The 22451-nt window shown below is 39.4% G+C and overlaps 1 protein-coding gene across 1 annotated transcript in view; it reads left to right on the forward strand.

The window, feature by feature from the left end:
• The first annotated feature begins 3964 nt into the window (after nucleotides 1-3964).
• Nucleotides 3965-22451, forward strand: part of LOC128863948 (uncharacterized) — a 71364-nt gene continuing 52877 nt past the window's right edge. The window contains exon 1 of the mRNA XM_054103381.1: nucleotides 3965-4257. The gene's annotated coding sequence lies outside the window, so the exon portion shown is untranslated. The remainder of the gene's footprint in view (nucleotides 4258-22451) is intronic.

The raw sequence follows: 22451 nt of genomic DNA on the forward strand, positions 1-22451 counted from the left end.
AGACAATTTCCTGTGAGGGCTGCACTACGAAGGTCCTAATTTGAAGTCTACTCAATTTCATAATTTTCTTGGATAGATGTAACTTTAGCCTTGGTCATGTTTGCTTAGCAATTTCACAGGTATTGACACTAAACCATCTTTGATTTACAGAATTGATTAGTGAGTCCATTAAAAGAAGCTTACAAGTTGCGAGAGGTACCCCGTAAGAGTATTTCTGTTTGGCATACAGGTACCTTCTATGGCGATTTGGTTAGCCCTACAGTTCCCTGGTATATCTCTGTGGCCTGCATAAGATAATGTGATACTGTGGAGACATCTCATTTAGAGATTGGCGACAACGAAAGACACTTCTTGATGTTATTTGGAATGCATTCAGAGTCCGTAGCGCAGCTTGGCTGTCTGATAGAAAGCAGATATCTTTTGATGATATTCTGTTTATATTATATTATATCTAACAAACTTAAGGCTTCATGAATTTCGTTTGTTTTTGCTTGAAGAAATTTAGCACAGTTCGTAAAAAAATCCTTCTACTTTATCTTTTGGTGTAAGGCAACACTAAAAGGAGATCGGATGTAAGGTTTTCGTTGGACGTGGTGCTGTTTCTTTAGTTATTTACTATTAACCCAATATATGCGGTTCAATATGACTAGGAAAAGTTTTGGCAAAGAAGAAGTGATCTCATTAAATAATGTGCAATTATTGATCATGGAGCTTCCACTTGCCCAACTCCCCAGAGTTGAGATCGCTAAGTGCATAAAATTTGGAAAGAGCTTGAAGATTGAACTGGATAATAAAGCTAACGGGAGTACCCCGGGTTATGAAAGGCAACTACAGACAGCTTGAAAATATCTGAAGGCATGTGCGCTGGAGTATATGGCCCTAACACAAAGCTATCTGTGCCGATGTGCAGCTTTCTTAGTATCTTCTAAGCGGAAGTGTATGCCATCTGCCAATGTGTAGAGATGAATTAGGAAGAGTATTCGAGAGCGACAGATTGCCAGATTGCACTTAAGACTTTGCCATCCTATGAGGTTAAGTTCTTAATGGTCCTGGATTGCATAGCGAGATTATCATTATTAGGAGCGCGCAATCGCCTTAGGTTTATATGGGTTCCGGTGTTTAGGTGGTTACCTGGGAACGAATAGCGGGAGCATTGGATAGAGAGGCTGGGGTCTCAGAACTGGAAACACCACTACATTTGCTGCTCGAATACGATGCGATAGCGAGAAGAAGAAGTAAACGTCGGCCAGAAGAAAAGCAAGAAGGCGCAGTCCAATTCAGTTCCAATCCCAGGTTTATTGAGGAAATTGAGTTTGGATGAGTTATTGTGATGAATATAAGGCACAAAAGATCTCAAGGTCGAAGTACATAAACACATTTTATTATATTTTAACTTTTTCGGTGTGAATGCACCAAATAATCATGGATACAACTGGGGTGATAGGAGATTATGGTAAAAGTAATATTCTTTGATTGCTCACCAGTTTGGATGGATCACGCCTGCTTTAAGTCTGTCGGGAAGTAGGAAAATTTTACTCAACACCTTCTCAATAGTGATGGGCAGAAAACAAGTTATTATTACGTCCGACGATATCAACGTTGTGGGAAATCTACCTATTTGGTGGAACCAACCTTATAAAAGTTGGCTAACAAGAAAGTCTTGTTGACTCCAAACAGCACTGAATTCTTTTTTTCTGGCTTCTTATAAAAGTTGGCTGCAAACGGAGGAGGCTTTTCGTAAGCTCATTTCGAATGGGCGTTAGTGTGCTTTGGGAAGAAGCAAGCTGACGGAGTAATACTATCTGTGGTAACCTCCTTAAAGTGCGTATCCTTCTTTGATTTCCCAAGGCAAGAGTTTGTTGAGTTTGTTGTTTAAGAATATTCAGCTACACAAAGCAAACACCACTGAATAAAAAGGCAGTCCTATGTTGAGAAAGGCTATATTTATATGTATTTGGTACTTAAACCCATTTTTTTGTCTTTAGTCGAGTTCCTCTTTCTATTAGTGGCGTGCGTCTTGATGTTCTACCATTGAATGGAGGGACCTACAGTTTTATGCCGCCTCTGAACGGCTGATGGTTTTGTATGAGGAGTTTTTTACGATGACAGAAATATACTCGGGGGCTTGCTTCCTGCCAAGGAACGACGGCTATTAAAAAAAAACTTTTCTATCACTTGGTGTTTTATGGCCGTAGTTTCAAACCCGGCATTACCGAATGTTAGTAAGACACCGAACCATTAGTCTGCAGCGGGCGCCGTACAAGAAAGTAAAGCTAAACCGTGAGTCCGAGGCGATGGAATAGGAGTTGAAATCTTGGCATAAACATCGAAATCGTTCATTTAATTCTTAGATGCTTTCAAAAAAAGGCCTAAATAACATTGATACTCAAGATGATTTATGAAGGTTAGGCTCAGCCAGAAGAAATGGGCTGGAAATCTTTCTGCGACTTGTTTAACTGCAAATGTCATACCTAGCCGGGTCTCTAGACCAGTAAAAGTGGAAATGTTGATGAGTTTTAAAGGAGTATTGAAAGAAGGAAAATTATTTAGAGTATCTCATCAGAAACTACCTTTTCTTTTATAGTTTCGAGCTTAGAAAATGCAGTACTTAAACGAAAATAAGTTCAGAACAGCTCCTTTGGTCTGCACTCCCACCTCGTAATGCACCCCTTTCCAGCGAAGCCACCGTCACCACGTTGATAGCCGGTGTGGGTTGCTTACCTTCTAATTTCCGTATGAATTACAAAATTGTATGCTTTCAATTTACATTTCACAAAATATCTCTAGACGCCCACGAGCTTGCTTGTGATAAAACTAAAAAAAATTGAGAGCCCGCGATTACCCTACTCAGACCAACAAAAAGTGCCCGCGAAAAGGATATTCCATAGCAGACCAACACAGTAACATTTACATTCTAACAATAAACTATCAGCACCAACAACTACACTTTCAGCTAATTGCAATGGCCAGTAGTTACTCATCCGCTTGTGGTTAACAGGCCACAACCAAAGCCAAAGCGCTATCAAGTCACAACAACCCCCGCCATCAACAAGCCAGATTGTTGGACCATAAAAGACAACTACTACGAACACGTTAATATTTATCCACCATTGTTATTGTTGTTAACCAGTTCCAGGCTGGACTTGCGCGCATGTCCTGCCGAATGGCGCAGCATACGGGTGGATTACAGACAGGCAGGCGAACAGACAACTATAAAGTAACAACAAAGCAAACATTTGCTGTAATTCATTGTGAAAAGCTGCTGTGTGATGTTGTTGGTTGTTTTGTTTTTTTATTGCGAAACTGTAACCACCTTTTCCTATGGCGGTTTTGACCAACATTCGCTGGCAAATTCGCAGCTTACACTGCTCTACTCTAGCCGTACAGTCCCCACCACCAGTCAGTCACGTCGATTGTCTGCAGAATAACAAATGTCGCTGCTGCTGCTGCGTATTGACTTCTGCTCGGCTGCTGTTATTTCTCAACGCAGTTGCTTGTTCTTCTTTCACTCTTAGTTCGTCCCTCGCTGCTTGTTTTCACATTCGTCGCTTCTTGTGTTGGCATTTTATGGGTCCTGTTGCCTAACTGACTGCCAGCACACATACACACCCATACACGCACACACACACAAAGTATTCTTTGGCGAAAGCGAAATCAATTTTGCGAGCGAAAGTGTTGTGTTTTGTTGGTGTTGGTGCTGGTGTTGGCGTTGGCTCGACGCAGCCATGCCACATGCCCTTTGCTCTGCCTCGCACTTACCAGCCGACTGTTACCGTCGCCGCCCGGTCGCCCTTTGTTTGCTCCCAGCTCATTATTGTCGTCCCTGTTGGCGCTGTCGTCACTGTCGCCACTTTTGCCGTTGCCATTGTCGTTTTTGTTGCCGTTGTCGTCGCTGTTCTTGCACGACTATCTGACTATAAATACAAATGTTTTGGCCAGGACATGGCTTAAAGCGCCACAGTTATCCTAGCCGTTGTAGACGCCGCGAGCGAGAGCAGTGAGATCAGTGAAAATAAATTTGAAAAACAAATATAAGAGAGTTTTCATTTTGGAACTGCAGCTAATTTATTTACTTAGTAACTGACAATTTTGAAGAGAATTTACGATAGCGATCGCAAAATATTTAATTGCAAATTCTTTGCTAGAAAAGCGAATTCATTTTGAATTTAGTGACTTGACACAGTTTCGTGGAAGTGAAACGGACATTCAAATAACGGGCAGTGTGTCAGTGTACAGTGATTTTGAAATCATTCAAAGGTGAATAACAGTAAAAAGAATTCAAACTGCAAGTAAATGTAATTCAGATTTAAAGTATAGCAAAAATAATATTTAAGAGGTGTTAAAAATTATTTGGTTTGTGTTGCGGAACAGGAAATTTAATGAATGCTAAATTTTTTTCAGAATTTAAAGACAAACTGTATTAAACAAGGTGGCGCAAAATTAATCACCCGAGCTTTATAATTTTTTGCCAAAGGTGTCGTACAGCTATCTAATTTGACATGTGTAAACTAGACAGCTGCAGAATACAAACACACAGCGAAAATAAAGTTTTTCATCACTCCAAATATATATTTTTCATTTAGTAAAGAAGTTATCAAAAAACGGATGATTAGTTTTGCGCCACCTGTAGTTTTTTGTGATTTTAAAATAATTTATAGCCTTTGCGATGAGTAAGATGCCCTTTTCTTAATTGTCATAACATAACATTCATGACATGCCAAATAATACAGGAAAAGGAGCTCTCGAAAATTTATGAATTTATTTGCACACTCGTTCTCTTTGTTTCGGAATGAAGTGCTTGTTAGTTTTTAATTTGATTCCAACTTCAGGCTGTTTATACCGAATTTCTAAAGCCTTTTGATCAAGTCGACCATAATATTCTTCTATTTAAGCTCAATAAATTTGGTGTGTCCGGCACATTACGGAATTTCTTCAGGGGTTTTCTAATCGTTAGAAAGTTATTAGTGAAGTTATTAGTTATTAGTTAAGTTTGGCGAACTCTGAGATTAAGCTCATTACCGCATCGGGTACTCCTCTAGGAGCTCACATAGGCTCTCCATTATTCTTAGTTTTTATTAACGACCTATCATCGCACATCCCATCGTCGAACTGCTAAATGTTTGCAGACGATGTTAAGCAGACATCCTGTACTTCCTACCAAAAACACAAGTTACTCTGATATAAAGGGAACTCAATCGTTTGAAAAATTATTGCAATAAGTTATACAAAAAATACAGAGTTTCAAAAGGTTAGGAACTTTCTGATGTTCGTAGGAGGCTTGAATTTACGAGGCTTTATAAAGTTTTGCATAATAGGTGGATTGAGCGCAATATTAAACAGAACCTCAAAGCCTTCTGGGCTTTTAAATTGGAAAAATTGACTTACCGTTTTGTATACCAAGCCAAATATATGGCAGCTCCGCAGGAGAAAAGATAAATCTTTTTAAGGATTTTTTTAGTGCAAATTTCGAAACTGATCAAAGCTATACAGGCTGTTCAGATTCTTCTTTGTTCTTTGACGCTACTCTTTGTTCAGAGCAACTCCGGATGAGGGTCCATAACCGATGCTGATGGCCTTTAAACTGTTTTCCTCAAAAACTGTTTCTCACTTAGGTACACACAAAGCCACTAAGGTTAATTTTTAATAAATCGGTCTCAGCTGGACTATTTCTAAATGATTTGAAAAGAGCTCACACAACTCCAGTCTTTAAAAGCGGGAATAAGAAAGACGTCACAAACTATATACCTATTACGAAATTAACAACAATTTCGAAAACATTTGAGACTTTTGCTAGGACAAAGCTGATATAACGTTTACGTCCTCTCCTTGTTTGCTCTTTGTCCCAGAGTTGCTGCATTATTTCGGCAGCCATGGGCTGTAATTTGCTCCGTTTGTTCTGACTCGTCAACATCAGTGGCACTAGATTCTCGGGCGTGACGCTGCAGCCGAGGTTATTTTACAGTTTACACATTGCACCTCTGAAGCGGATACACAAGAAAAGCACATGCCCCACATCTTCGTCAAATGTTGGTGTGCACTGCTCGCAGTTCCTTCGTGCCCAAAGCGGTAAAGGTGCGCTTGAAAACCTTCGATTTGGGTGAGTTAATAGTCTACTTCTGCTAGACTAACCGAAGCGGTTGGTGCGTGACTACCATTCGGGCGTGCATAGGTATGAATTTCCGTGCATGAAACGGCAAAATGATAGAACCTGCCTTTCTTTGCTCTGTCCCATTGTGTCTGCCACTTTCAATCTGCACGGTTCATAGCAATAGACTTGCAGCTCCTAACTTGTGTCTTTTTCAGATCGGCTATGACCTGGTAAAGCCAGGTCTACGTTGCACTGATTTATGGCTTTTCTGTGTGCCAACTGATCGCTTTGGGCTTGATTGTGCGCCACCGTTCTCACTTCATACATCTCGAGTGGGCATCGCTCAGCTATGATGAGCGTCGCATCTTCTGAGACTGTTCTGAAGGCAGAGCAGTGTCTAAGAGCACATGTTTCGTGCGTAAGTAGCGTACTTGAATGCGTCACGCCAGACTGTCATGTCATATAAGATGATATAAGACCTCTGCTACGACGGAGTAGAAAACGGATTGAAGTGGTGTTTCATCCAGAACCAATTTGTTGCCACAACCTCGCTTCCAACTTGTTCAACGGTTATGTACATCATGGCTACATTCAGTCTGGGCGGTTTAGGACTTAATTAGGTTGTTGACGTCTAAGTCAGATAGTTGTTCGAGCTTCTCGAACAGTGCTTTGCCAAGGGTTGACATTCTCGCCTTCCATAGGGCAGGGCATTCTCAGAGAAAGCGGAAAATCGTTTCGTTTTGCTCTGGTTGTTTACAACTGTGACAGTGTGTGTTGTGAGTGGTGCCCATTTTGGGTTGCTTGTTCCCTGATGGACCAGAAGTCAGTTATCACTGTCGTGAGTCTGCAGGCCACTTCGTTTCATATTTGTCGACGTTGACGTTTGCTTGTGGATGTTCGCATGCCATCTGATATCTTCATCTGCAATCCGCGTTTCGTAGATATTTTGAGGCGATTGCACCTAGTGGTGTGAATAGGGATTTTGCGAGAATGTTATTCAAGGCAGATCCGGTCAGTTCATTCGTTTTTTCTCTTCCTTCAATGTTCCGATGTTCCGGGACCCGGATCAAGGTAACTTTATGGTTCACACTCAAGGTGGTAAGGCTATTTCTTCTTTGCTTCCACCAGTTTAAAGCTTGTTGTAACTCAATCCAGTGCATGGATTGCAGCGATCTTGCCCTTAAAAGAGCAATCTGCGATTATTAGCCTACAAGCTTTCCCTATTACCAGTACATCCGCCTGGAAAACACTCCAAGTATTGGGAAGACGCACATCATCATCATCATCATCAAGCAGAGATTACATCTCTGGGTGAGTTTTAGCTTCGTCCACAATCCACTTTCTATCTGCACGGTTCATAGCAATAGACTTGCAGCTCCTAACTTGTGTCTTTTTCAGATCGGCTATGACCTGGTAAAGCCAGGTTAGCCTTGACCGTCCTCGGGCCCAGGACGTTAGAGAGTTTGTTGTTAAAAAGGAGTTTTGAGGGCGGCTGGGAAGACGCACAGATTTTTCAATTCTAAGTCTATGAGAATATATATCAGCTCCAACAGCATAATACATTTTAGAGCTCTGTATAGTCTGTAGTGTCGAAGTTCTTTAGTGAAAGTCTCTTACTCCATTCCTCCCGAGATGGAAAGAGAGTGGCAAAATTCTTATTGAAAGTCACAGCCGCGATGATCTAATCCATTCTCCCCGAGGTGAACTGAGTTTGTCGTAATAATAGACTAAGTTTTTCTCTCCAGCGACCTGCTTCATTCAATTCAAATGCACTCATGACAGCCATCTTCTTGAGCGAGATCTACCGGAGCAACATGTGTCAGTGCATTATGAGCCTCCCTAGGATATAATCAAGTTGCTCCGACCGTAATTGCACAGGCTGCTCTTTTAATTTTACTGAGTAGTTTGATATTGTAATCCCTTTCAAGCACTTTCCAACAAATTACCGATTCGTTTGATGAAACTGGTTATACAGCCATAAGGTATCTTTAGGTTGAAGACCTCATCTACTTCAAAGCACACGTTTGCAGGCATACCTACATAGCAATTTCCATTTTCCTTACGCGTTCTTCAATGTTTCCAGTTTCCAGCTAAGTTTGGATTCCAACATTACTCCTCAGTACTTTGCGCTGGATGAAATTGGGAGAGTTTGTCCATTACGTTGAGACGGTGAGTTCACAACTAAAATTGAAGTTGTAAGCACTTCATTATCCTCCGTATTCACTTGACCTAATGCTTACTGATTATCGTTACTCGTTTTCAAAGTTTTGATTGACTCTCATTGTCCCGGTTTTTATGCCACCGGTTTGATCAACCTGATTTGCTCATAGGATAAAAGTATTTAGGTAATATCGGTGGTGCATAATTTGTCGGAAGAATAATTGCTTTTATGTACAGTATGTATTTGTAGGTAAGCAATCTAGAAAATGTTTCTTTCTTTTAATAAATTTCATATTCGACGACGTCAAATCATACAAATAGCCACTTTAGTTTGTCAAGCAGAAATATTCTTTGACCTATTCCGCATAAATGTATACAGTTATCTGCATAAAATATGTATGTATGTAGGCATTAATTACCGCTGCCATAAATAAAAGTATTCGCACTCATTTGTACCCGCAGCAGTTATGATTGCCAAGCTAATTAAAAAGTCTAAGTACATTCATGGAGGGCGGCATTTGCATAAATACATATGGATGGGATGGATGGGCATATGCAGGAATAGCATCTTGCTTTAGAGTCACCTATTTGTTAATACGAGTACACATACATATGCACCTGTATGTGTGTATGTATGCCGTACGTGGTGTGTAGACATTTCTTCGACTCGCAGCCAACAAAACCCTCATGCGAATACAAAAATTATGGTTTAATTATGTTGAGTCAAAGAAAAAAAGTACAAAAACAAATGAATGAAAAACTAAAAAATGCTAGTTGGTACCTTCTTTCGTAATGCTTACCGGAGTGCTGTGATTTTAATTGAAAATACACAGCCAACAGCAACAACAACGCAGCTATGCACCATACATTTGTAGAAAGCTATTAATAAGATGAAAAAAAAACAATTCGAAAAAAGCTACAATTACAAAATAGATAAATATACACTACTTTTAATTTCATCTGTACCGCAACGGTTCGTTAAATTTGCACAAAAAATCAAATGCATGCAAATGAAAGCGAGAAGTGCCACAGATTCAACGAAAGACACACACACACACATGCAAGGAAATTAGTAAAAAAATTGGATATGAAAGAAACTGTTATTTTGGGTTGTCAAAAAGTTAGCGTGCAAATCTACGTAGTGGCTGCGCAGACCCACATACAGCTGCGATGAAGATAATAGCACCATAGGGTGTTTCGAAATTCAAATTTCAAAAAGTTTGAAAAGAACTCAATTTTTTGAACATAAAAAAATGTTAGTTAATTAATCTATCAACATATTTTTAATAAGAAGAGACCCCATATTTCCTGTATATTTCAAAATATATTCACTTAATAAGTTATTTCAGTCAAAATAAGGCGGTTACAAAAATAGTACTTAAGGGTGGTTAAGTTTTAAGGGCCGGTGTTGATTTTGAGTAAAATACATTCTTTTTAGGAAGTCATTATCATTTATCTTTATTTAGATAAAACTGGTATGGCTCAATTACGCATGGAACAAAATATCGGCCAAATGACAGCCGCGGCCTCAGCGGCACACCTCCATCCGATGGTCCAAATTTTCGATGACGCTGAGGCATAATTAAGGTTCTATGCCGTTAATGTGCCGAATTATCCCATCCTTTAGCTCTTGAATTGTTGCTGACTTATCGACGTACACCTTTTCTTTCAAATAACCCCTAAGAAAGAAGTCCAGCGGTGTCAAATCACATGATCTTGGCGGCCAATTGACATCGCCGCGACGTGAGATTATTCGGCCATCAAATTTTTCGCGCAAAAGAGCCATTCTTTCGTTAGCTGTGTGACAAGTGGCACCGTCCTGTTGAAACCACATATCGTCCACATCCATATCTTCCAATTCGGGCCATAAAAAGTGCGTTATCATCTCACGATAGCGAACATTATTCACAGTAACTGCCTGACCGGCCTCATTTTGGAAAAAATTAGGCCCAATGATGCCGCCGGCCCATAAACCTCACCAAACAGTCACTCTTTGTGGGTGCATTGGTTTTTCGGCAATCACTCTTGGATTATCATTCGCCCAAATGCGGCAATTCTGCTTATTGACGAATCCAATGAGGTGAAAATGTGCCTCATCACTGAAGATGAAGTGCGCGATATGCATTTTGATTTGAACGCCCGTTTTCATAATAAGTCTAAATAGCTTTAACGCGTTGCTCGATTGTGTATCTTTCCATAGTTCAAATTGCGTTAGTCTAAAATTGAAAAATATGAAATGAAATGCAGAAAAAAGCTTGAAGTTTAGGTGTGATTCACATTCAATATCGGCTCTTGAAATTTAACCACCCTTTATTTCAATCACAATGTCGAAAACAAAAAAAAGTACCTATAAATGTAAAACAAAAGTACTTTTAATCCATAACTGTGCTATTTAACTAGTGCGTTAATACTTTGTTGAGTACCCATTATTGGCAATTGCGACGGCACAGCGCCTTGGCATGGAATCCACTAAATACTGGCATCTAGTAATCGGAATTCTCTCCCAACTTTCCTTTACAACGAACCAAAAGGCCACATTGCTAGTTGGATTCACCCTTGAAATCCTGCCTTTTTAACACCAGTCCACAAATTCTCAATTGGGTTGATATCTGGATACTGTGGGGGCCATTCCATGACGTTGATGGTGTTGTCCCCAAACTATTTTTTAGCATTTTTGCTGTTGTTGTTGTTCTTGTAGCAGCATAAACATTTCCCATACTTACATGCGGGGAATGCTGCTGGAGTGACAGTCCGTAGCCGGATATAAATCCGGGTCGTTTCGGTAACGTAGAATCGACTGCCGTGGAAACGATTAGTCGAATAAATCTTTCGCCTTTAGCCTTTTTGCTCAAGTGCTTGGGGTCATTGTCCTGCTGGAAGACCCATTTTAATGACATTTCATCCTCTGCATGTGGTAGCATAACATTATGTAGGATATCGACGAAGACGTGCTGATCCATGATCGTTCTAATCCAATGAATCGGACTTACTCCATGATAGGAAAAGCACGCCCATATCATAATGCTGAAACCCCCGTATTTAATGGTTTTTTTCGTGTACATAGGACAATATTCTTCATTTGGTGGTCTTCTAACGTAACTACGAGAGCCAGTGCCCCCATACAACACAATTTTGCTTTCATCTGTCCACAATATGTTTCTCAGCGTGCCCCTTTTTGCAACAGCACACTGTCCACGGAGCATATTTTAAACGACTGCAGTCAACTAAATGTCTTTCGACTAAAATTTTTCGGAACTATTTCACCCAGCACACTTCTAACTACTATAAACCTTGAAAACATGTCTAAATTTATAAACTATCTTAAATCTTGTAATATACTACATAAAATCTAAATAATTTTAAACGTTGTACTTAGATATTAAACATAATACATGTATATGAACATTTTACAGGATTAACAAAAACGCAATTTTAAAAGAGAGTCGAAGGCCTTGGCTGCTAGCACTCCTGTTAGTTATTAAGTATAATAATTGTATTATTGTACCTAATCATAACAAATAAATAAATAAAAATGTTTCTCAATTTTTCCACTGGCCAATTGGAGTGTTGCTTAGCAAATTTCATGCGTTTAGCTGCGTGTTTAATGGTCAAAAGCGGAACTTTGCTCGCACTACAAGCGTTAAAATTATTTTCTCTCAGTCGTGTTAAAATTATTTTCTCTCAGTCGAGTGTGAATGGTTTCAACAGATGCAACAATATTTAGGTCCTTTTTAAGCTCCGTTGCTGGCTTGAATGGCTCCTTCTTGCTCTGTCTAACTAATCGCTTGACGAGTAATGGCGACATAATGGACGACGAGACTCTACTTTTTGGACGAATTTCTTGGCATTACCAATCATTTTGTTTGAGCAGCCCACTTATTTCAGTGAAGGTTTTGCCCTCCTCAAGCATTTTTTAATAATTGTAGTTTTTTTCTTCACTGCAGTGCTTTCCGCGGCTCATATTTGAAAAATAGATATTAATTAGATGTTTTACCTTTTAAAAAATCACCTTTTCTAACAAAAACTTGCGCTTCCCAATGATAACACAGTCCTGCGAGGGTGAGTTTCTAGAATGGCTGTACTTGTTTCTTGTAGTTTTTTATGCGCTGAAAACGAATCGGACCTTCAAAATGCTCCATCACGTCAGGATTTTTGGTAAATGAAGCCTAAAAGGTCAAAAAATGGCCATTTTAGCCATTTTTGATAATTTTTTTTGGGATAGAAAATTTTTTTTTTCAATTTTCGACGAAAAGGTCGCATAGTACAACTCTTTAGCTTTAAAACCCATTTTTTTAAATTATTGTACGATTTTTTAAAAAAAAGTTATGACATTTTGAAATTAACAGTTTCAGTTACGTATACGTTGGGTATAACGTCTGTTGGCGTAACTGAAACTGTTAATTTCAAAATGTCATAACTTTTTTTTAAAAATCGTACAATAATTTTAAAAAATGGGTTTTAAAGCTAAAGAGTTGTACTATGCGACCTTTTTGTCGAAAATTGAAAAAAAAAAATTTCTATCCCAAAAAAAATTATCAAAAATGGCTAAAATGGCCATTTTTTGACCTTTTAGGCTTCATTTACCAAAAATCCTGACGTGATGGAGCATTTTGAAGGTCAGATTCGTTTTCAGCGCATAAAAAACTACAAGAAACAAGTACAGCCATTCTAGAAACTGAAAAAAGTTAAATTTCGCAGGCCTGTGTAATTTTCGCGCAAATGCTTTTTGCGACAAAAACGTGCGTTTGGTGCTATTATTTTTACTGCGCTATTTTGCATTCCTCTTTCAATTTTGCTTCGTTTGAGACTGCCAGTAAGACAAGAGAAAAGTAGCTGCAAACCAAATTCCTTTTAGTCATGTTTTACTGTGAAATAAAGTGAGTTGCTTGTTATGGTGCTATTGTTCTTAACGGCACTGTACATATGTACATCTGTGGACATATCTGATATAATTAAAATGTTAGAAAATATGATTTACATTAAAGAAGAGCTGGTTTTCAACATACATAACTCTCGGGGGAAAATTCAGAAGAAAAAAATAATAAAAGGAAAATAAAAAATTAAAAAATAAATAATTAAAAAAAGAAAAGTTACTGGCGTCTTTTAATAGTTTTCTGATTTTATTTTCCCTTTTATGGTGTCTCTTGTGTACCAGATCCTTAGTTTCTGACTGTAATTGCTTAACTGATTTTTTTTACTGTAAAAATGTGCGCTAGCTATCCTGTTGTACGTCAGCCTAACTAACGTCAAATGGAAGCCCCAAATGAAGTTAAATTTCTTTACTCGTCTGATCTTTGGAACTAGTTTGGGTTAGGATAAATGGATGCCACAGTGAGGGCCCCCTTGGACAAATAATGAAATTCGTCAATTGTGATGCCATACAGAGGAAAAACAGAGGGGGATGGGGGGTTAACGAGGAGAGGAGAGGGGATGCATAAGGGGCTTTGGACTGGAGATTAACGATCAAACGGTCGCTAATTAGATTGCGTTTACCGCTTCAAGCTACTAATGAATTCAACAATGTCCGGCCCTTTTTTTTACTACACCTGCGGATATAGCAGATTTCAACGTTACACAATCTGTTATAGCCGCAGGTGTAGTAAAAAAAAGGGAGCCCAGAAGTCTAATTCTTAGCCCGGACAGCTAAGAAGATGGTGCTGCGATGATTTCACCTCATCTTCCCGACAGCTTCTGCAGAAAGGACTTAAGGCATTCCCAAGTCTAAGTGTGCATGCTCACCTTCCGGGCAATGTCCGGTAAGGATATCCACCAAATTCGCGAGCTGCGGTTTTGTTTACCTCAGAAGTTCTTAGTGTTTAGTTCTTTGCAACTAGGATAGGTTAGGTTAAATAGTGGTGGCAAATCTGTAAAAAGACCCCTAGGATCCATTCTGTTATCAGTACTATGTATCTGAAGCCGAAGATATCATTTTATATAATTCTTAATGCACGTCTTCCCGAGTCTTAACAAGCTATTCAATGATTTGCCAGCAGGGCAAGCTGATCCTAGGAACATTTGTCGAGCCTTACAAAGAGCAAAGTAGTGGAAAAGTAGATGTTCCAAAGTAGCCCTGGCATTCACTTCGTTGCATGTGTTACACGCATAATTCAGGACTAATCCCATTTTGACTGCTTAATGTGCGTCGCGACAGCGTCCCGTCAGTACTCCAACCAATATTTTACGGTCTTTTCCAGATAGTGATAAAATAAAGTTAAGATTATAAAGTTGTTGTGATGTTGTTCTTTGGAACTAAGGTGACACTTAAATTTGCACAAGTGGACAAAATAACTTCGGCCTGAAGTACAAACCTTCGTTTCATTTAAATCTGATTCTGCCTCCCGATTCATCAGGCTATCAATTTTTTTCCATAACACAAAAAAAAGTCCATTTTATTCGGTGCTAGAACTGCCAGGCAATAAGACCTACATAATAAGGGATTTATAGAGTATCGTTTTTGTATGTCGAGAGAGCTTTTTCCTTTGCATTGGCCAGTAAAGCATCCTCTCCCAGTAACTCTCATTGAAAGAAGTATGCTTGAATGACTATAACACTACTGTAGGGTTTTCTAAGCCGACTTCTATTCAATTTATACCACGACAAAGCCTTGTTTTTGTTGCATCTGTTCACTAGGCCTGTCAGTGGGGTGTAGTCACTGATTGTCATCGTCTATCATATCTAACGGTCGACCCAGCAAACGTGTTGTTTCGACAGGTTGGGTCTAACATTCTGTACTGCTGACATCATGCCCGACCTACGGTGTGGCGCAGAAGTTTGGACGACGCCAATATCAGATGCGGCGTCCATTGAAATGCTTGAGAGAAAGATTCTACGGAAGATTTTTGGACCTTTGTGCGTTGGTGGCGGCGACTATCGTAGGTAATGGAAGAAGACCTTCTCTGAGTTAGAAAGATCAGATGGAGAAGGACTTGGCTTCACTTGGTGCACCTAACTAGCACCGGTTAGCACGAGAATGAAACGACTGGCACGCTTTTTTAAACTTGACAAACAATCAAGAAGAAGAAGAAAAGGTTGTAGGTCGCTATGGTATCATAAGGGTCCAGTTTGGGCTATATGTACGCTAAATTTGTAGCAGGTACTTCAGCCTGGCGGCCAGCGTAGCCGAATGGGTTGGTGCGTGATTACCATTCGGAATTCACAGAGAGAACGCTGGTTCGAATCTCGGTGAAACACCAAAATTAAGAAAAACATTTTTCTAATAGCGGTGGCCCCTCGGCAGGCAATGGCAAACCTCCGAGTGTATTTCTGCCATGAAAAAGCTCTTCATAAAAATATCTGCCGTTCGGAGTCGGTTAAAAAATGTGGGTCCCTCCATTTGTGGAAAAACATCAAGATGCACACCACAAATAGGAGGAGGAGCTCGGCCAAACACCTAAAAAGGGTGTATGGGCCATTTATATATATATACAATATATATATATATACTTCAGCCTAACCGAACAGAATGCAGATTTTAACAAGATTTGAAGTCCCTACTTTGGACCGCCATGTAGCTTTCTTACGCGTTATTGTTCTCATTGGGTGCCCAGCTATCCAAATAGTCAGAAGACTAAATCGGGGGAAAGAACTTAATCCAGAAATATCAGCGAGAAGCTCGAAGTTACTTTTGAATCTTACTAGACATGGCACAAGATAGGTTTTTTTATGTAAGTCCACTGATATATTTCACATTGTGTGGTGCAACTTGTGTGGTGGAGAACAAGCAGTATTTAGGAATAGCGTGCGTCATTTAGCCAAAGTTCAATAACCGAACAGCGAAGGAAGGAATCCACTCGGCTATTCCTAATCCCTCCTCCATTAAACTAACTGCATTTAATCTCATGAGTTTAAGCTTTCCCACAGGGTATTTGCTCATAGGAAAACTCATGCAAGTATTCACCAGTGCGTATGGCCCACATCAAAACTAGATAATAATTTCCACTTCGTAAGCACAACTCTTCTGTGGCAGCCCAACCAATCACACGGCTGTTGCTGGTGCTGTTGTTGCCCCACGGGGATCTGCCCCTAATCTCCAATTGCATATTGTTGTAAAAAATGTTGCTCCAAATTATACGCGCTTCCTTACTTTCACTCACACTTATACGCACATACACACACACACACACACACATAATTTGTATAGTCATAAGCGCGCATTTGTGCCTTTGGTTGTTACCCTTGTGGGGTCATAAATTACCGAGTTATTGCAGTTCAATTTATTGCAAATTGTGAAATTTGTTACCGCACACAGGCAAGCAAGGGCATTGAACGCATTTAGTGGACACACTATCGCATGCATACGCATATGTTTGTGTCTGTGTAGGTGTGCGCCAAAGCACCATTACATTTGCTTTGCATTGGCCTCGACCCCATGTTGGTTGGACAATATTACAGTTTTTATTAAACACTTTTCCACTCCTTACGATACATTTCCGGGCGCGTGTACCGCAACTGATAAGCGGGACTAAATTGTGGGATCGCCAAAAACATGTGTAGAAGTCAGTATGCAGCGAATTTATGATGTTATGAAATTAATTGCCTATGAAGCTGCTTTGCAAACAGTAAGAAAGGGTTACTTCCCACGCGGGAACTAAGTGGAGGCGAGTGGAAGTGGGCGCATGTCATGTGTCACAACTCTGCATATTTGAAAGTAAATACTTGCGGGCTGAAAGAAATGTTTCCTTTGCCCACGCGCAACGCAACTTTGCGAAAATTTAAGCATTGTTTGCTTTGAATGTCACCTTGTATGCACCTTGTGTCCAGCGTATGGAGTACCAATGAGGTAATCGTGGCAATCTATCTTTTTCACTACAGCAACAACAAATCCAATTCCGGTGAAATATTCATCACGATTTAATGTTTTTATGGTTGTATCCATTTTATCCAGTCATAAAGATGATATTTTCATTGCACTTTTATTGCGCGCGCGCCAGAGAGTGGACAGTGCGTCGCGACATAAATACATACAAGCGGCCAACAGCAGTGGAAGCAGGGACCTTTGCACGCTGACTGTGCGCTGACCGTACATGAATGTCATTGCATTTAATTTCGCAGCATTTTTAATAATTAAAAGTTAATAAATAAGTAGACACTGTGGTTTAACCAGCGTTTGGAATATTATTTATTAAAATTCGCCTACTTGCTCGAAAGGCATGAATATTTTTCAATGAATTTTTTCTTTTTTGGAAAGCATACATTTTTCCACTACATATTCGCAACGAGATTTCATTCATTTGAGTGATTCGGTTGGCTTTAAAGTATCCCATTCTGTAAACCGGATTTTATATCGCACATTTTCGTGAGTTTGCGTTCTTTAGCTCACAACTTCAATATCTTGTTTCAATTCTGGCACCTTCGCTGAATACTTGGCGTAACATTTACTCTTAATGACGGCCCTAAATGTCTAGTGGAGTTAAATTACAGTTTTTGTAGGGGGACAGCTACATGATTAAACTGTGCAACAGTAAAAGTTTTCCCATAAAAATTGCAAATGCACCGGAAACTACGAGTATACCTCTTACATAGTAATGTTGCCTACTCAGAGTTATACGGACTACTTACCCAATAACCGAATACTTGAACTCAAACATATTACTTAGCCTTATGACCCCGCACCTGAACTTGAACATAGTACTCATCCTCATAGCAGAGAATATCGAAATCAGAAAAACACTGGACAGCTGAAGACAGCGAGGGACAAAGAAAAATCTATGTTGCTCACCTATGCCGGTTTATTTTAAAGGGTGGTTAAGTTTTAAGGGCCGGTGTTGATTTTGAATAAAATACATTTTTTTTAGGAAATTATTGTCTTTTCTCTTTATTATGCTACTACTGGTATGGCTCAATTACGTAAGGAATAAAATATTCACCAAATGGCAGCCGCGGCCTCGGCAGCACACGTCCATCCGATGGTCCAAATTTTCGATGACGCTGAGGCATAATTGAGATTCTATGCCGTTAATGTGCCGAATTATCTTATCCTTTAGCTCTTGAATTGTCGCTGGCTTATCGACGTACACCTTTTCTTTCAAATAACCCCAAAGAAAGAAGTCCAGCGGTGTCAAATCACATGATCTTGGCGGCCAATTGACATCGCCGCGAGGTGAGATTATTCGGCCATCAAATTATTCGCGCAAAAGAGCCATTCTTTCGTTAGCTGTGTGACAAGTGGCACCGTCCTGTTGAAACCACATATCGTCCACATCCATATCTTCCAATTCGGGCCATAAAAAGTTCGTTATCATCTCACGGTAGCGAACACTATTCACAGTAACTGCCTGATCGGCCTCATTTTGGAAAAAATAGGGCCCAATGATGCCGCCGGCCAATAAACCGCATCAAACAGTCACTCTTTGTGGGTGCATTGGTGTTTCGGCAATCACTCTTGGATTATCATTCGCCCAAATGGGGCAATTCTGCTTATTGACGAATCCACTGAGGTGAAAATGTGCCTCATCACTGAAGATGATTTTCTTCGAAAATTGGTCATTCACTCTTGCCATTTGCTGCCACCATTCTGACCATTGACGACACTTGACACTTTAGTTCTTGAGTCAATTGCACCTTGTAAGCGTGTGAATGCAAGTCTGTATGCATAATCTTCATCAACGACGAGCGTAAGAGGTGCAATTGTTGGGCACGACGACGAGTTGAGATGGACGGCTCTTCAACCACACTATCGCGAACAGGAGCAATATTTTCTGTACGAACTGTACGGGCATGCTCCGTTGTTTTCACATCTCCTACAGACCCGGTGGTGTGATTTACATTCAACATCGGCCCTTGAAATTTAACCACCGTTTATAAGAATAATCAAACTATTAGAATCTTACGGTTTCTTACCAACCTTGTTAATGGCCCATAGGAGAGCAAGCTGCCAAAATGGGTATCCCTTACAATTCAACCTGTCATAGTTGTAAAATAAACGTCGAAGAGCTGGCTAGTATAGCTGTAAGCAACCTTAAAAGGTTTCTCAATCGCACAGACTGCCGATAGCAGTGAAGGAATACGGGTCAACTTGTTTGTGGCGAGGATGTGGCAACAAAATGGTGCGGAGGCGCTAAATTGGTTCTTGGAGAATCACCACAAAAATGCGATTCGAACCCACGCTTAACACAAATATTTTTTAATTGCTGGATATATTGTCTTTCGTTTGACATTTAAATTAATATCATAGTGGGAGTATAAGTATCTATTTAAAAAAGTTTTATGAAAACTTAGTGGGTGAATACTTTGAAAAATTAAATTTACACGAAAATCAGAATCTAAACTTCTCAGCATTACTAATAAAATCTTAAGTTTCACTTGCATGCGAATTTTTTCTAGGATACTCAAAAAAAGTTGATTTGTGACGCACGGTGTTAGCATCAAAACCAAACACCCAAGAACCAGATCATCCAATTCAAATGTAAAATCGGTTGCTGAATCAGAAAATGCACATACTTTTTTCTGCCAGTTTTCAAGATAAGACTAAATGATAGTTCTCAGATTAAAGAGAAGAAGTTAGATGAATTTCTAATATCTGAAGAATCCCTGAACCAATCAGAATAAGAGGTAATCAGATTAAAACTAAAAGTATTCACGTTATTTACAAATATAAAAATAAATCTTTTCTTTTGCAAAAATATCAGAATTTTCGTTTGTTGATTTATTTCTTAAATATTTAGAAAAACTTTGGACACAAATTGAAAAAATTCTTCATATCTCAATTTATGTGAAACCTTTCGAAAATTGTAAAAAATGGATTTGTTTTTGCAAAAATATTCAAATTTTCAATTTTTATCATACAAAAAATAATAGTAATAACAAAGAAAAATATTTGTGAAAAAATTTTGTTCAACATATCTATAAAAAATTTGGCGAAAAAATTGAAAAAAAATTCCTCAAATATAAATTTTTCGAAGGTAACAAAGAAATACGTTGCTTCACTTGTTCCCCATCGATCTGGCTGGCAAACCGATTGCAGCGAAAGCAGCGACACGCATGAATGCTTTATAGAATTGGAATAAGTATCTTGGCCATTCGGCCATACTGAATAGGAACACTGTTATCTCTTCCGACATAGACTATCATGTAAGTCTTCCATCACCACCCTTGATATTCTCCTGTTCACTCCCAACTAAGGAAGAATGGAAAGGAATGGAAATCTTACCGAAATCGATGGCCCTCCGATTATATATACAGATGGTTCAAAACAAGATGGTAATGGGGGATTTGGAATATTTTCCAATTCCCCTCATATCCATCTATCATTTAGATTACCCGACTACTGTAGTGTATTCCAAGCGGAAGTATGCGCTATCTGGTATGCTGCGAAAACTATCTTAGAAAAGAGAATATCACTAGAGGATATCCGCTTTTTCACTGACAGTCAAGCGGCCGTTCGAGCACTCAGCTCCTCTTATACCCACTCAGATGTGATTCGATCCTGTCTCTTATCTCTTAACGAGATAAGTGTTCAGAGTTCTGTCCAAGTTATCTGGATACCGGGTCACAGTGGATTCGAAGGTAACTGCAAAGCTGATGAGCTCGCAAGAGCTGGAGCTGCGCAATCAAATGTTAGTAACTTACCCACAATCCACATTCCGCTCTCAACATGTAAAATGATCATTGATCGAGAATTTCACATCATTGCTGATCGGAGGTGGCGAGTGGAAACTACTTGCGTTACGACCAGACAAATCTGGCCATCCTACAAGCTGAAAAAGACAAAAACCATTAGAAGTCTTTCGAAACACGAACTAAGGCATATAATATCTCTTATAATCGGCCACTGCCTTTTGGGCACTCATGCACGTCGGCTCGGGGTTCCTCAAAACGACCTGTGCAGATACTGCGAGGTCGAAGATGAGGAAGTATCGAGCAGGCATTTGCTGTGCAGTTGTCCCGGCCTAGCCAGAAGTCGACTCGCTTTTCTAGGCTCTCCAACAATTGACAATCTGTCAGTACACGTGGACCTGAAAATCGAAACTCTCATTAAATTCTCGAAACGAATTAATATCTTTGACCAAAATCTATAATAAAAATCTCCCAACTTGCGGTCTATGTGGCACTCCGATGCGGGGTCACCCTTAAACCAACCAACCAACGAAGAAATCTTTTATGCAAAAATATCAAAATTTTCGATTTGGGTCATAAAAAAATACAATAGTAAGAAAACAATTTTCGTTAAAAAGTTCTGTTTACTTATTTTCTTAACCTTATATATCTAGAAAATAATTTGAGATAAAAATTACAAAAAACCGTACGTATAAATTTAGGTATACATTTTTTAAAAATTTTACAAAAAAATTCTTGTCTGCAAAAATATCCAAATTTTTTATTTATATCGTAATAAATAACAAGTACATAAGTGATTTTCGAAACATTTATGTTCACTTTTTTCTTAAAACATATACATATAGAGAAAAAATTTGGGATACAAAATGAAAAAATTCTCCAGGTATACATTTTTCAAAAGTTGTAAAAATTGTTTTTTGCAAAAATATTAAAATTTTCAGTTTATATTTATTATGATATAAACAAGCAAACTATTTATGAAAATTTTTAATTTACTTAAGGCCTTACATATCTAACTTTCTGACAGGGTAGGGATTATGCTGCCGCTACCAGTCGTAAGCAGTGGGAATGCCCACCTGTCGTTGCTTAGGCACAACGCCTTCTTATTGCTTGAAGCGCCATCTGTGTGTCACATTTTCCTGGCAGAAGGATCGCACAGATGGTTGAGGACTTCGCTAAATTTGGTGTGTCGGCGCTATTACCGCGATTACCCGCTTCCTTTTGCTGGCGCCACTGATGCAATGTGTAACTGTGTCTTTTTCTTTGTTAGTTTGCTTGTTTTAGCAGCCACAATGCCAGTAATGCGCTGATTTTTTTGTGCGGGAGTTAGGATTGGAAAGATAAAGGTTGTTGGGGTTGTGAAATGAACTTTTTTTTATAGATAAGTGGAAGGAAAAGTGCGAGATGTCTACATGGATGGACTCGCGTTGTCTTACACCATCCCGTTCCCGCTCTTGCCTTGAGGGTAGGAGGGCCACGAACGTTGTAATGGCAGTTGCGGGTGGGAGTGCATAAACCACCAATCTGGGAAGCTTAGGGAGCTAGGATTTTACCGCGGCCGTAGTCCATCTTTGACTATTTACTTAAGCTATTTAAGCGAGCAATCTTGGCTGCAGATCCACTGCAAAGAGGTTTAATGTCGCATTTA

This window comes from Anastrepha ludens, chromosome 5 (genome assembly GCF_028408465.1).
Source record: "Anastrepha ludens isolate Willacy chromosome 5, idAnaLude1.1, whole genome shotgun sequence".
Taxonomy (NCBI): Eukaryota; Metazoa; Arthropoda; class Insecta; order Diptera; family Tephritidae; genus Anastrepha; species Anastrepha ludens.